Below are 12,075 nucleotides of genomic sequence, written 5' to 3' on the forward strand. Positions count from 1 at the left end.
AACTCGCCCCTCCCATTGCGTCCACTGCCGCGCCGTGGAACTGGAAGCGAACCGGTAACTTCTGGATTACAAATCCCGTGGTGGTGGTGCTGCTGCATCGCCACTGTGGCAGCAATTCCACCAAACATTGACTAATTTGTCCATTTAATTGCACGCTAACACGCATAAACACGGTGTCGTTTTGTGCGCATCTTAAAGGATTGTTTTTGTTTGTTTTGTTTATTAAATCAATGCCGCTCAGTTTCCTGCTGTTACCGTCCTCATCATTATTTGGCCAAGGGCGCTTTCAAAGCGGCACAGCAAGCGTTGCAGTCAACGTCTCATGCAGACGTCTTGCAAATTGAAATGAAAACAAAAAGCGCGGGTAACTGCCGTCTCTTTCAAAGCACGGTACTGGCCGGCAGGGAAGAGTAGGCCAAGCAACCACGGTACATTTTGATCTGATTATATTGCGAGGGCGATGGGGTATAGTGTGGGTAACTGCCCTCTCTAACAAGACACGGTATCCCATTGTAGTGGTTTCCCTTCCAGGGCTGCGCCTTTTACTCACATTCACCACGATAGTCCCTAAGTAATTAGGTTCATGTGTGTGTGTATACTTTGATTAACGTTGGGTTTTTTTTGCCCGATTGGGTATGTTATTTTATATAGAGAGAGAGAGTAATATCGCTGTAACTAGAAAGCAAGGCCGTGACTTTGTGGTCTTTTATTATCGGGCAAGAGCGAATTTCCGGGTTGTTGTTGTTGTTGATTTCTCTTTCCCCCCACCCCACCCCCCAAACAAAAAAAACGAACACAAAATCGGCACGCGAAAGTAAGATCAGAGGTAAATATTCCGGGACGAGATGGAATGCGGATCGCTTCCGAGCGACTCGTCTGTACATTCAACTCGGAGGCTCCTCGCTATCCACTCGTTTGTATATTCTCTTTGTATTTCCTGTGAACGCCGTTTAAAAAAAAACACACACACACAAAAAAACCACGAACAAAGGAGAAGAGAGGTTTGTTGCTTTGATTAATAACAAAAATTCTGATAAAATTCAAATAATAAAAAATGCAACTCATTTTAACAACGGCTCGCGTATTGTTGTTGTTATTTTTGTCGGCGTGTGAAGAAGATTCCCCTAAGATAAAGAGGAGCGAAATACCGTGAGCGGCGGTGGAGCGTTACAAGTTGACACTATTATTATTTTAACGAGTGACATAATGATACACCCACGCTGACCAGAGTGGTGAAGTATGGCCAAATAACCCCCTCCCCCCCCAAACCACTTCAGCCCTACTCATCAACACGGCATGGGGATGCCATTCTCATCTAGCAGTGGATCGATGAAGTTTTGTGCATCTAACGTGACGTGGCCGTCTCTTTGGAAGGGAAATTGCCAACTGTGCCCATTTAGTGCGGCCCCTGATGGTCTTTAGTGTGGCCTCTGATTGTCTTTAGTGTGGCCCCTGGTGAGCTTTAGTGTGGCCCCTGGTGGTCTTTAGTGTGGCCCCTGATGGTCTTTAGTGTGGTCCCTGGTGGCCTTTAGTGTGGCCCCTGATGGCCTTTAGTGTGGCCCCTGATGGCCTTTAGTGTGGCCCCTGGTGGTCTTTAGTGTGGCCCCTGGTGGTCTTTAGTGTGGCCTCTGGTGGTCTTTAGTGTGGCCCCTGGTGGTCTTTAGTGTGGCCCCTGATGGCCTTTAGTGTGGCCCCTGATGGCCTTTAGTGTGACCCCTGGTGGTCTTTAGTGTGGCCTCTGGTGGTCTTTAGTGTGGCCCCTGATGGCCTTTAGTGCGGCCCCCAGACAATCACTCAAGTGACAACACCCCCAATCATCACAACACCGCCCATCATCATCATCACAACACCCCCCAATCATCATCATCACAACACCCCCCATCATCATCATCATCGTGCTACTGTCACAAACCCAACAATGGCTTCAAACGCGTGGCGGCCCTTCAAACTCACACGACTGATGACGTCTTATCGAAAAAATTGGCCTCCCCCCCCCCCCCCCCCCTCTGAAAATGAGTGAAGAACACTGCCCCCGAGAAATATATCAATGAGGCCAATCCAAATCGTCACGTTGTACGTCCAGGATTTGGAGTCATCATATTGTGCGCTGAGACAGCCTGCTTCTCCGACTATAACGCCGTATCGTGTTTTTACAACGCGAATTGCACAAAACGCGATGACGCACGTATTATGGAACGCATTTGTTTGATAACGCGGATGCGAATTGGATACAAGGGCGATCGAGCGAACGGAACTGCGTCGCAGCGCGAGTTGGGACAAGCGGTCGTACGGCTGCCTCGGCGTAGCAGCACCGCACAAGGCGGTGGGATGCTGCTGGATCCTTCTAGACGCTACCCAACGCGCCCTCAGTCTTTGTTGGGCCTTGCGTACGCATCTCACGGCGTTATAGCGGACTGTGCTTCAACCTCTACATCATTTATTATAACGAGATTTGTTTTCTATAAAGCGGTGTTCTTCAGGAACGCGACCACTACTACCGCCGTGCTCTGGGAGAACAGGACGTGCAGTTCGGTGGGGTCGTGGTGACCTCTTGACCTCTCAGCGAGTGCCGCTCAATTGTTTTAATGCTTGCTTTAATTTTGTAAAAAAAAAACCACGTTAAAATACGCAGTCATAAATACACGGAGGGGAAGCGATGGTGGTGAGAATATCGGATTGTGCGTGCAGGGATAGCGGCAGTTAGTGGACAGCCTGGCAGCAGAGCAGAGGATGATACCCGTGGCCTCACAGAAATTGAACCCCTGGGTTCGATTCTCGACTCTGGTGCTCCATCTGTGTGGAATGTGAATTTCCCCCCCCCCCACTCCCTGTTCTGTAGTGTGTGTGTGTGCGAAGTGTGAGTCTGACGTTTATTTGAGCCGGTCCTGGTTCTCCCCTAGGTCGAACTCAGCCTCAAACGAGTACCTGGAGCGACGTGTTAACGGCCACGAGGGAGACAAAGGTGGCCGGACGCGCGTGGTAACTGTCCACCCCACAACCTCGTGTGCCGTGCCGGCCTTAAATAGGCACTCGCTAACAGCGTTTGACCCAAACTGTCTGGTTAAAGATCCCGACACGAGGGATCGTTGTCTTTGTGCGGAGTTTGTGGGCCATCTCTCCCAGTTCTCCATGGGCTCTCCGCTCTCCTCCCCATAGCTAAAATTAATTTAGAAACCCCCCCCACCCCCCCCCCCCCCCCATAAAATGACACCTTCAAACATCCCCAAAGGATGGAATTGTTGGCCGCACATCACTCGATATGGAGCACACGAAGCAGCAGCAGCAGCAACATCGCAGCCTGAGGCTGAGGCCTGACGGAACCCTCCTGACAGAGAGTCTTGAGATTCAATGAGGAGGGACACATATTTTAAACTTAGAGCTTAAGACTCCCAAGAGGCTCAAGGTCGGGGCACACACCGAACGGGAAATAGTTGGGTGTCGCAAAAATCTCAGCTCGAATTCAAGTGGAAACAAAAAAATGTAACCTTAATAAAGTGATAACTTTCCTGATCGAATCAACATCTCCTATCTCTGATCGTGAGTTGCACTCTTACGTGATAATTCAAATTCATGAGTGCCGTTTGGCATTCGGGAGACTTTGGACCTGTTGCTTAGCAACCGTGATTTAGTTTATAAACTGTATACAAACATACATTTTTGTGTGTAAAGTAAATATAAATTTATAATAATTATCTTCTTTGAACCTTGGACTAATGTGATGTATCACTGGATATCTTTGCTGATGTTGTTGTTATCGGCGTTGTAGATAAGACTGATAAATCTGAATCACGTGACACAGCCCCATAACGAGAATTCGATTCTCGATCCATAGCAGAGGTTTGTTGGCTTAGATCGCGTAAATATATAAATGTTGTGCCGTGGTACCCGCCACCACCCAACACAGCCAACCAACTAGTAAGGGTTGTCACGTAAACAGAACGTGGCCAGTTCGAGACTAGTACAGCACTAGTGTATAGTGTAGTGTATAGTGTAGTGTATAGTGTAGTGTACTAGTACAGCACTAGTATATAGTGTAGAATACTAGTACAGCACTAGTGTATAGTGTAGTGTATAGTGTAGTGTACTAGTACAGCACTAGTGTATAGTGTAGTGTATAGTGTAGTATACTAGTACAGCACTAGTGTATAGTGTAGTGTATAGTGTAGAATACTAGTACAGCACTAGTGTATAGTGTAGTGTATAGTGTAGTGTACTAGTACAGCACTAGTGTATAGTGTAGTGTATAGTGTAGTATACTAGTACAGCACTAGTGTATAGTGTAGTGTATAGTGTAGTGTATAGTGTAGTGTATAGTGTAGTGTATAGTGTAAAATACTAGTACAACACTAGTGTATAGTGTAGTGTATAGTGTAGTGTACTAGTACAGCACTAGTGTATAGTGTATAGTGTAGAATACTAGTACAGCACTAGTGTATAGTGTAGTGTATAGTGTAGTGTATAGTGTAAAATACTAGTACAGCACTAGTGTATAGTGTAGTGTATAGTGTAGAATACTAGTACAGCACTAGTGTATAGTGTAGTGTATAGTGTAGTGTATAGTGTAAAATACTAGTACAGCACTAGTGTATAGTGTAGTGTTAGTGTAGAATACTAGTACAGCACTAGTGTATAGTGTAGTGTATAGTGTAGTGTATAGTGTAGTGTACTAGTACAGCACTAGTGAATAGTGTAGTGTATAGTGTAGAATACTAGTACAGCACTAGTGTATAGTGTAGTGTATAATGTAGAATACTAGTACAACACTAGTGTATAGTGTAGTGTATAGTGTAGTGTACTAGTACAGCACTAGTGTATAGTGTAGAATACTAGTATAGCACTAGTGTATAGTGTAGTATATAGTGCATAGTGTAGAATACTATTACAGCACTAGTGTATAGTGTAGTGTTAGTGTAGAATACTAGTACAGCACTAGTGTATAGTGTAGTGTATAGTGTAGTGCATAGTGTAGAATACTAGTACAGCACTAGTGTATAGTGTAGTGTTAGTGTAGAATACTAATACAGCACTAGTGTATAGTGTAGTGTATAGTGTAGTGTATAGTGTAGAATACTAGTACAGCACTAGTGTATAGTGTAGTGTATAGTATTGAATACTAGTACAGCACTAGTGTATAGTGTAGTGTATAGTGTAGTGTATAGTGTATAATCAGAATCAGAAAGGGTTTTATTCGCCATGAAAGTTCACACCGACACGGAATTTACTTTGGCAGGATGGTGCATACATTCAACATATAGGAATCTAAAATCTTAAATAAGTTTTAAACAAGTCCTACTATAATAATAAGGGTTAAAAGTCTAACTAACACCAAGGGGCTGAAGTATAAAAAAATGAATAAATATCGAATATAAAATAGCTTTAAGATATAATTTAAAAATAAAAAATACAAATAGGTTAACATAGTTAATATCGGCAAGGTGTCATTATGTAGATAAAATGTTAATATCAGTGTTAGCCCTTGGCCTTGTTTAACAGGCCAGCAGCAGATGGGAAGAAACTGTTTTTTTTATGGCGTGAGGTTTTGGTCCTGATGGACCGAAGCCTTCTGCCGGAGGGGAGTAGCTGAAACAGAGAGTGTCCAGGGTGGGAGGAATCGGCCATAATCTTCCTCGCTCGCCTCATGGACCTTGTCGTGTGCAGGTCCTCGAGGGTTGGTAGATTGCAGGCAATTACCTTCTCAGCAGTGTGGATGATACGCTGCAGTCTGCTCTTGTTCTTGGCAGTGGCAGCAGCGTACCAGACGGTTATGGAGGAGGTGAGGATGGATTCAATGATCGCTGTATAGAATTGCACCATCATTGTCTTTGGCAGGTTGAATTTCTTCAGCTGCCGTAGAAAGTACATCCTCTGTTGAGCTTTCTTGGTGAGGGAGCTGATGTTCAGTTCCCACTTGAGGTCCCGGGAGAGAATAGTGCCCAGGAAGCGGAAGGACACTACAATTTTGACTGGGGAGTCTAACAGGGTGATGGGGGTGAGTGGAGCTGTATTCTTCCTGAAGTCCACAACCATCTCAACTGTCTTTAGAGCATTTAGCTCTAAGTTGTTCTGGCTACACCAGGTCACCAGGTTGTCAGCTTCCCACCTATAGTCAGACTCATCCTCACCAGAGATCAGCTCAATGAGGGTGGTGTCGTCCGCAAACTTCAAGAGTTTGACGGACAGATGATTGGAGGTGCAGCTGTTGGTATACAGAGAGAAGAGCAGTTGGGAAAGGACGCAGCCCTGAGGAGTTCCGGTGCTGATGGACCTGGAGTCAGAGACTTGTGTTCCCAGCTTAACGCACTGCTTCCTGTCAGACAGGAAGTCTGTGATCCACCTGCAGGTGGAGTCGGGCACGTTCAGCTGGAAGAGCTTGTCCTGAATCAGGGCAGGGATGATGGTGTTGAAGGCAGAGCTGAAGTCCACAAACAGGATCCTGGCGTAGGATGCTGGGGCGTCCAGATGCTGTAGGGTGAAGTGGAGGGCCATGTTAATGCTATTACAGCACTACTGTATGGTGTAGTGTATAGTGTAGTGTATAATGTAGAATACTAGTACAGCACTAGTGTATAGTGTAGTGTATAGTGTATAATACTACTACAGCACTACTGTATGGTGTAGTGTATAATGTATAATACTACTACAGCACTAGTGTATGGTGTAGTGTATAGTGTAGTGTATAGTGTAGAATGCTACTACAGCACTAGTGTATAGTGTAGTGTATAGTGTAATATATAGTGTAGTGTATAGTGTAGTGTATAGTGTAGTATATAGTGTAGTGTATAGTGTAGTATACTAGTACAGCACACCGGTTGTGTGTTGGAGAGCCAAGCCACAACATTTACAACATCAGCACTATAATCACTCGAATTGCAAAATGTAATGTTGTGGCTTCAAGTTCATTTCAAGTTCACTTGAACAAAATGTGCCAATTCGTTACTATCTTCATTTGAAGCTTTCGTGACTGCAGGAATCCATACGCTTCGGTTATTTCGGGTAAAATCACGTAGTTAGAAATAAAATAAAAATTAAACAAATCACGACGTTTCGATTGCAACACAAGCAATCTTCATCAGGTGTGACAACCACAGCAAGACATTTTTTTTTGCTGAAGTGGGAGAGAGATGCCGTGGCAAGAGGTTACATCTCTCCCAATTCAGCAAAGAACAACAACAACAAAATTATTGCTGTGGTTGTCACACCTGATGAAGATTGCTTGTGTTGCAATCGAAACGTCTTGATTTGTATTCTTTTTTATTGTATTTTATCTGCAACTACGTGACTTTACCGAAAGAACCAAAGAGTATGAATTCGTCACTCGTTCAGCACGCACGGTTCGTGATGTTGTAGAGTCAACACACTGCAACGTTTACAATTCCAGCACCGTGTCGTCTCTATGTGCGTCGGATTCAACGACGCATTTATATTTACGTGATCTAACCCAGACCCCAACCCCTCCAATGATGTATAACATTGGTCGCGAAAGCCGTGCACGTGTTAAACTGGGATCCTGGATGTTGTGTGCCGGGTACGACAATTACTGACCTCGGAGACAGCCGGCTGTCATTAAACCACTGGCTGACTGTTGTACGTCACATTCTGCTGATGTGCACTAAACGAGAAAGCATCAGCAACACAACACACACAACCAAACACACAACCAAACACACAACCAAAACACACAACACACACAACCAAAACACACACAACCAAAACACACCCACACAACCAAACACAAAACACACACAACCAAACACACAACACACACAACCAAAACACACACAACCAAAACACACCCACACAACCAAACACACAACCAAACACAACCAAATACACACAACACAATCAAACAGACACAACCAAACACACACAACACAACACGCACACCTAAAACACACATAACCAAACACAAACAACACAACCGAATATCAACAACACACACAACCAATCACAACCAAACACACACAAAACACACACAACACACACACAACACACACAACACACACAACACACACAACACAACACACACAACACACACAACACAACCACACACACACAACACAACCACACACACTACACAACACAGCCACACACACAACACAGCCAAACACACACAACACACACAACACACACAACCACACACACTACACAACACAACCACACACACTACACAACACAACCACACACACTACACAACACAGCCACACACACAACACAGCCAAACACACACAACACACACACAACACAACACAGCCAAACACACACTACACAACACAACCACACACACAACACAACACACACAACGCACACAACCACACACATTACACAACACAACCACACAACACAACACAGCCAAACACACACTACACAACACAACCACACACACAACACAACACACACAACGCACACAACACACACTACACTACACAACACAACCACACACACAACACACACAACACACACAACACACGCTACACTACACAACACAACCACACACACAACACAAGACAGCCAAACACACACAACACAACACACACTACACAACACAACCACACACACTACACAACACAGCCACACACACTACACAACACAGCCAAACACACACTACACAACACACACACAACCACACAACCACACACACAACACAACACACGCTACACACACACAACACACACACAACATACACAACACAACCACACACACAACACAACCACACACACAACACAACACAGCCAAACACACACACACACTACACACACACAACACACACACAACACACACACAACACACACACAACACACACAACCACACACACAACACAACACAACCACACACACAACACACACTACACACACACAACACACACACAACCACACACACTACACAACACCCAAACACACAACACACACAACCACACACACACTACACACACACTACACACACACAACACACACAACACAACCACACACACAACACACACAACCACACACACTACACAACACAACCACACACACAACACAACCACACAACACAACACAACCATACACACAACACAACCACACACACAACACACACAACACACACACAACACACACACACAACCAAACACACACTACACAACACACACACAACACAACACACTACACAACACACACACAACACACACACAACACACACACAACACACACACAACACACTACACAACACACACACAACACACACACAACACACACACAACACACACACAACACTTTGTCCGCTGTTCATTGCCCTCTGACCCCCACCCTCGTGGTTTATATCCACGCAGCGAGCGCGTCAAAAAGCAACAGACAAAGGTCCCCCGTGTAGCCTTCAACACGCTGATGGGGCAAGTGCTGTGAGCGAACAGCACCAGCGCACGCGCTTGATGGTGTGCTTAGTGGGGCTGAACGATGAATCGATTTCAAATCGAAATCGCAATTTGAAGCAATGCGATTAGCAAATCGCAAAGGCTGCGATTTTTGTTTGCGATTTGAAAAGTCCTATTACGTACTTATTGGATTTAATTATTATTATAACTTTATTTGTTTAACTTAACAATTGTTCTATGCCTGATTGTTCTATTGCAATGAAAACGTTTTCATAAATACATGTTGGAAGCAATTAATATATTTTAAGTTCTCATCATTGCATTAGAATGTATAGAGCAGTTCATAGTGTGATCATATCGTGTGGCAACGCTCCATCACGTGTTTTAAATCTACTACACAGCGAATATATTGAACTGAAGCTTGACTTTAAAAAAAAATGTAATCGCAAATCAAATCGCAATAGCTGTTAGAAAAATCGCAATTAGATATCCCCCCCCCCAAATCGTTCAGCTCGAGACTGCTTAGCACCAGGCCCGGCCGCCTTTGTCTCCCCGGTACTAGTATTTGCACACTCATTTGAGGTTGGAGTCGACCTCTGAGCGCGAGGTCCTGGGACCGGCTCCGCTATTCGCTGCCACTCTTATCGGTCGTAAGTCCGAATGGGAACCGGAGTCGCCGCGTTTCTAGCGTAGTGCGCTCACCATTGCGCCACCGCTTACCCACAAAGACAAAGGTCCTCCTCCCCCCCCGCCCCCCATATAGCCTTTAACAGACTGTCGGGGCAAGTGCTCCCCAATACGCTCGCGCATAGAACCCTATTCCAAACGGCAGGTGAGCGAGTTCACATTTAATCTCGCAATCTCACCAAACGCTGAAACTTATTTTAACCGACTCGCCACCCAACCTCTCGCGACTCCAGCTCTCTCCCTCTCTCTCTCAGAGAAATTAATTGGATCCATCAGTCATTCCACTGGCACGTTATTTTCTCGCGTACACACGCACACACACACACGCGTGCACGTGTGTGTGTGTGTGCGCGTGTGCTTCTGCGTGTAGTGTGGCGGTTAGCGAGGTGCGCTACGAACCCGGCGTCCCCGAGTTCGATCCCAGCTCACGGCCACCAACACCTATTATTCTGGACAGGTCATGGACCTCCGCAAAGGTCAACTTAGCCTCAAATGAGTACCTGGTGCGATGTGTGAACATCGCCACTGGGGAGACAAAGGCAGACCGGCGTGGTGCTGGCCACCCACCCCGTCGTGCGCCACATTTCCGGCCTTCATAGGTGCTACTCGCTCACAGCATTTACCCCAAACAGTCTGTTGAAGGCTATACGGGGCATCTTTGCCTTTGTTTTAGTTTGTCTGCGTGTGCGCCATATTCATATTAACCGTACGCATGATAACGCCGCGGCTGCTGTATAATGCTGAGCGCATTGTGAGTTGCAATGCAACAGGCCAGGCCGGTTGCATTCACTTCCAGTTGCATTTATTATGAACTAGCTTCACTACCCGGCTTCGCCCGAGACTTGGATTTGTGTCTCGGATGAATACACGGCCGACGCGGAGGGAGAGAGGGGGGGAGGGATGCGTGACGTCAGCAGGCACACGGCGTGACGTCAGCAGGCACACTGCGTGACGCTGCCGCATGCGGGTGACATCACAGATGTGACGTCACCGCTCACTTGCCGTGCAAAAATATATCTATTATTGCACCCCCCCCCCCCCGAACCCAAAAATACAAAAGTCTATTTTTATACTTTTTGCATTGTGTAGAGTCTGGAAGCTACCCACAGGCCAAATTTCAAGTTTTTTGTTGCATGTTGGAAAGTATGGTTAAACATTTCGAACAGACACACACATATTCACACATTTCCCTTTTATATATAGATAGAGCCCTCTTCTTTGGTTCTTTCGGTAAAGTCACGTAGAATGAGAATAAAATAATAAATTGATAAAATAAAATAACACAGTAATATTCTCACGACGTTTCGGCCACAACACAAGCGGCCTTCATCAGGTGAAGGGGCGAGACTGTCTGGTAGGACAGCGCTGGAGTGAAAGAGCCACGTTCAGATCACGGCCTTTAAGCTGTGTGAGAGGAACAAAGCGCCTTGACAAAGGAATTAGCATATAATTTAGCATTGAAATGGCTGAATGATTAGCTTGTGACTGGTCACAGAAATAGCTATGTTAAAAGTTAAAGCATACACATCCGCAGAGGCACCCATTGTTAAAGGAATTAGCATAGAATTTAGCATTGAAATAGCTAAGTTAAGGCATACACATCCGCAGAGGCACCCCTTGACAATGGAATTAGCATAGAATTTAGCATTGAAATAGCTGAGTGATTAGCTTGTAACTGCTACAGAAATAGCTACGTTAAAGTCAGAGCATACACATTCACCGAGGCACTTAGTACAAATCAAACAGGAGAATTTAGCATTGAAATAACTAGGCGAATTTAGCATTGAAATAACTGAGTGATTAGCTAGTGACTGGTCACAGAAATGACTACACATCTGAGCTATTCACAGTACTATATAGTGAACCAATAAAAACTAAAATATAAATTACCTTCATGTTATCAATAAACGCTATATTCTCCAATCAGCTAAGCTACCAACAATAAGTCGTTATATATCACAATGCTATATGGCGAAAAAAAATGGGTGGATTCTTACCCTCAAATTTCAGCACCATGGATAGCTACGGGCCCCGTTCAGACA

Source organism: Petromyzon marinus, chromosome 60, assembly GCF_048934315.1.
Source record: "Petromyzon marinus isolate PM22_M1 ecotype Great Lakes invasive population chromosome 60, UKy_Petmar_22M1.pri1.0, whole genome shotgun sequence".
Taxonomy (NCBI): Eukaryota; Metazoa; Chordata; class Hyperoartia; order Petromyzontiformes; family Petromyzontidae; genus Petromyzon; species Petromyzon marinus.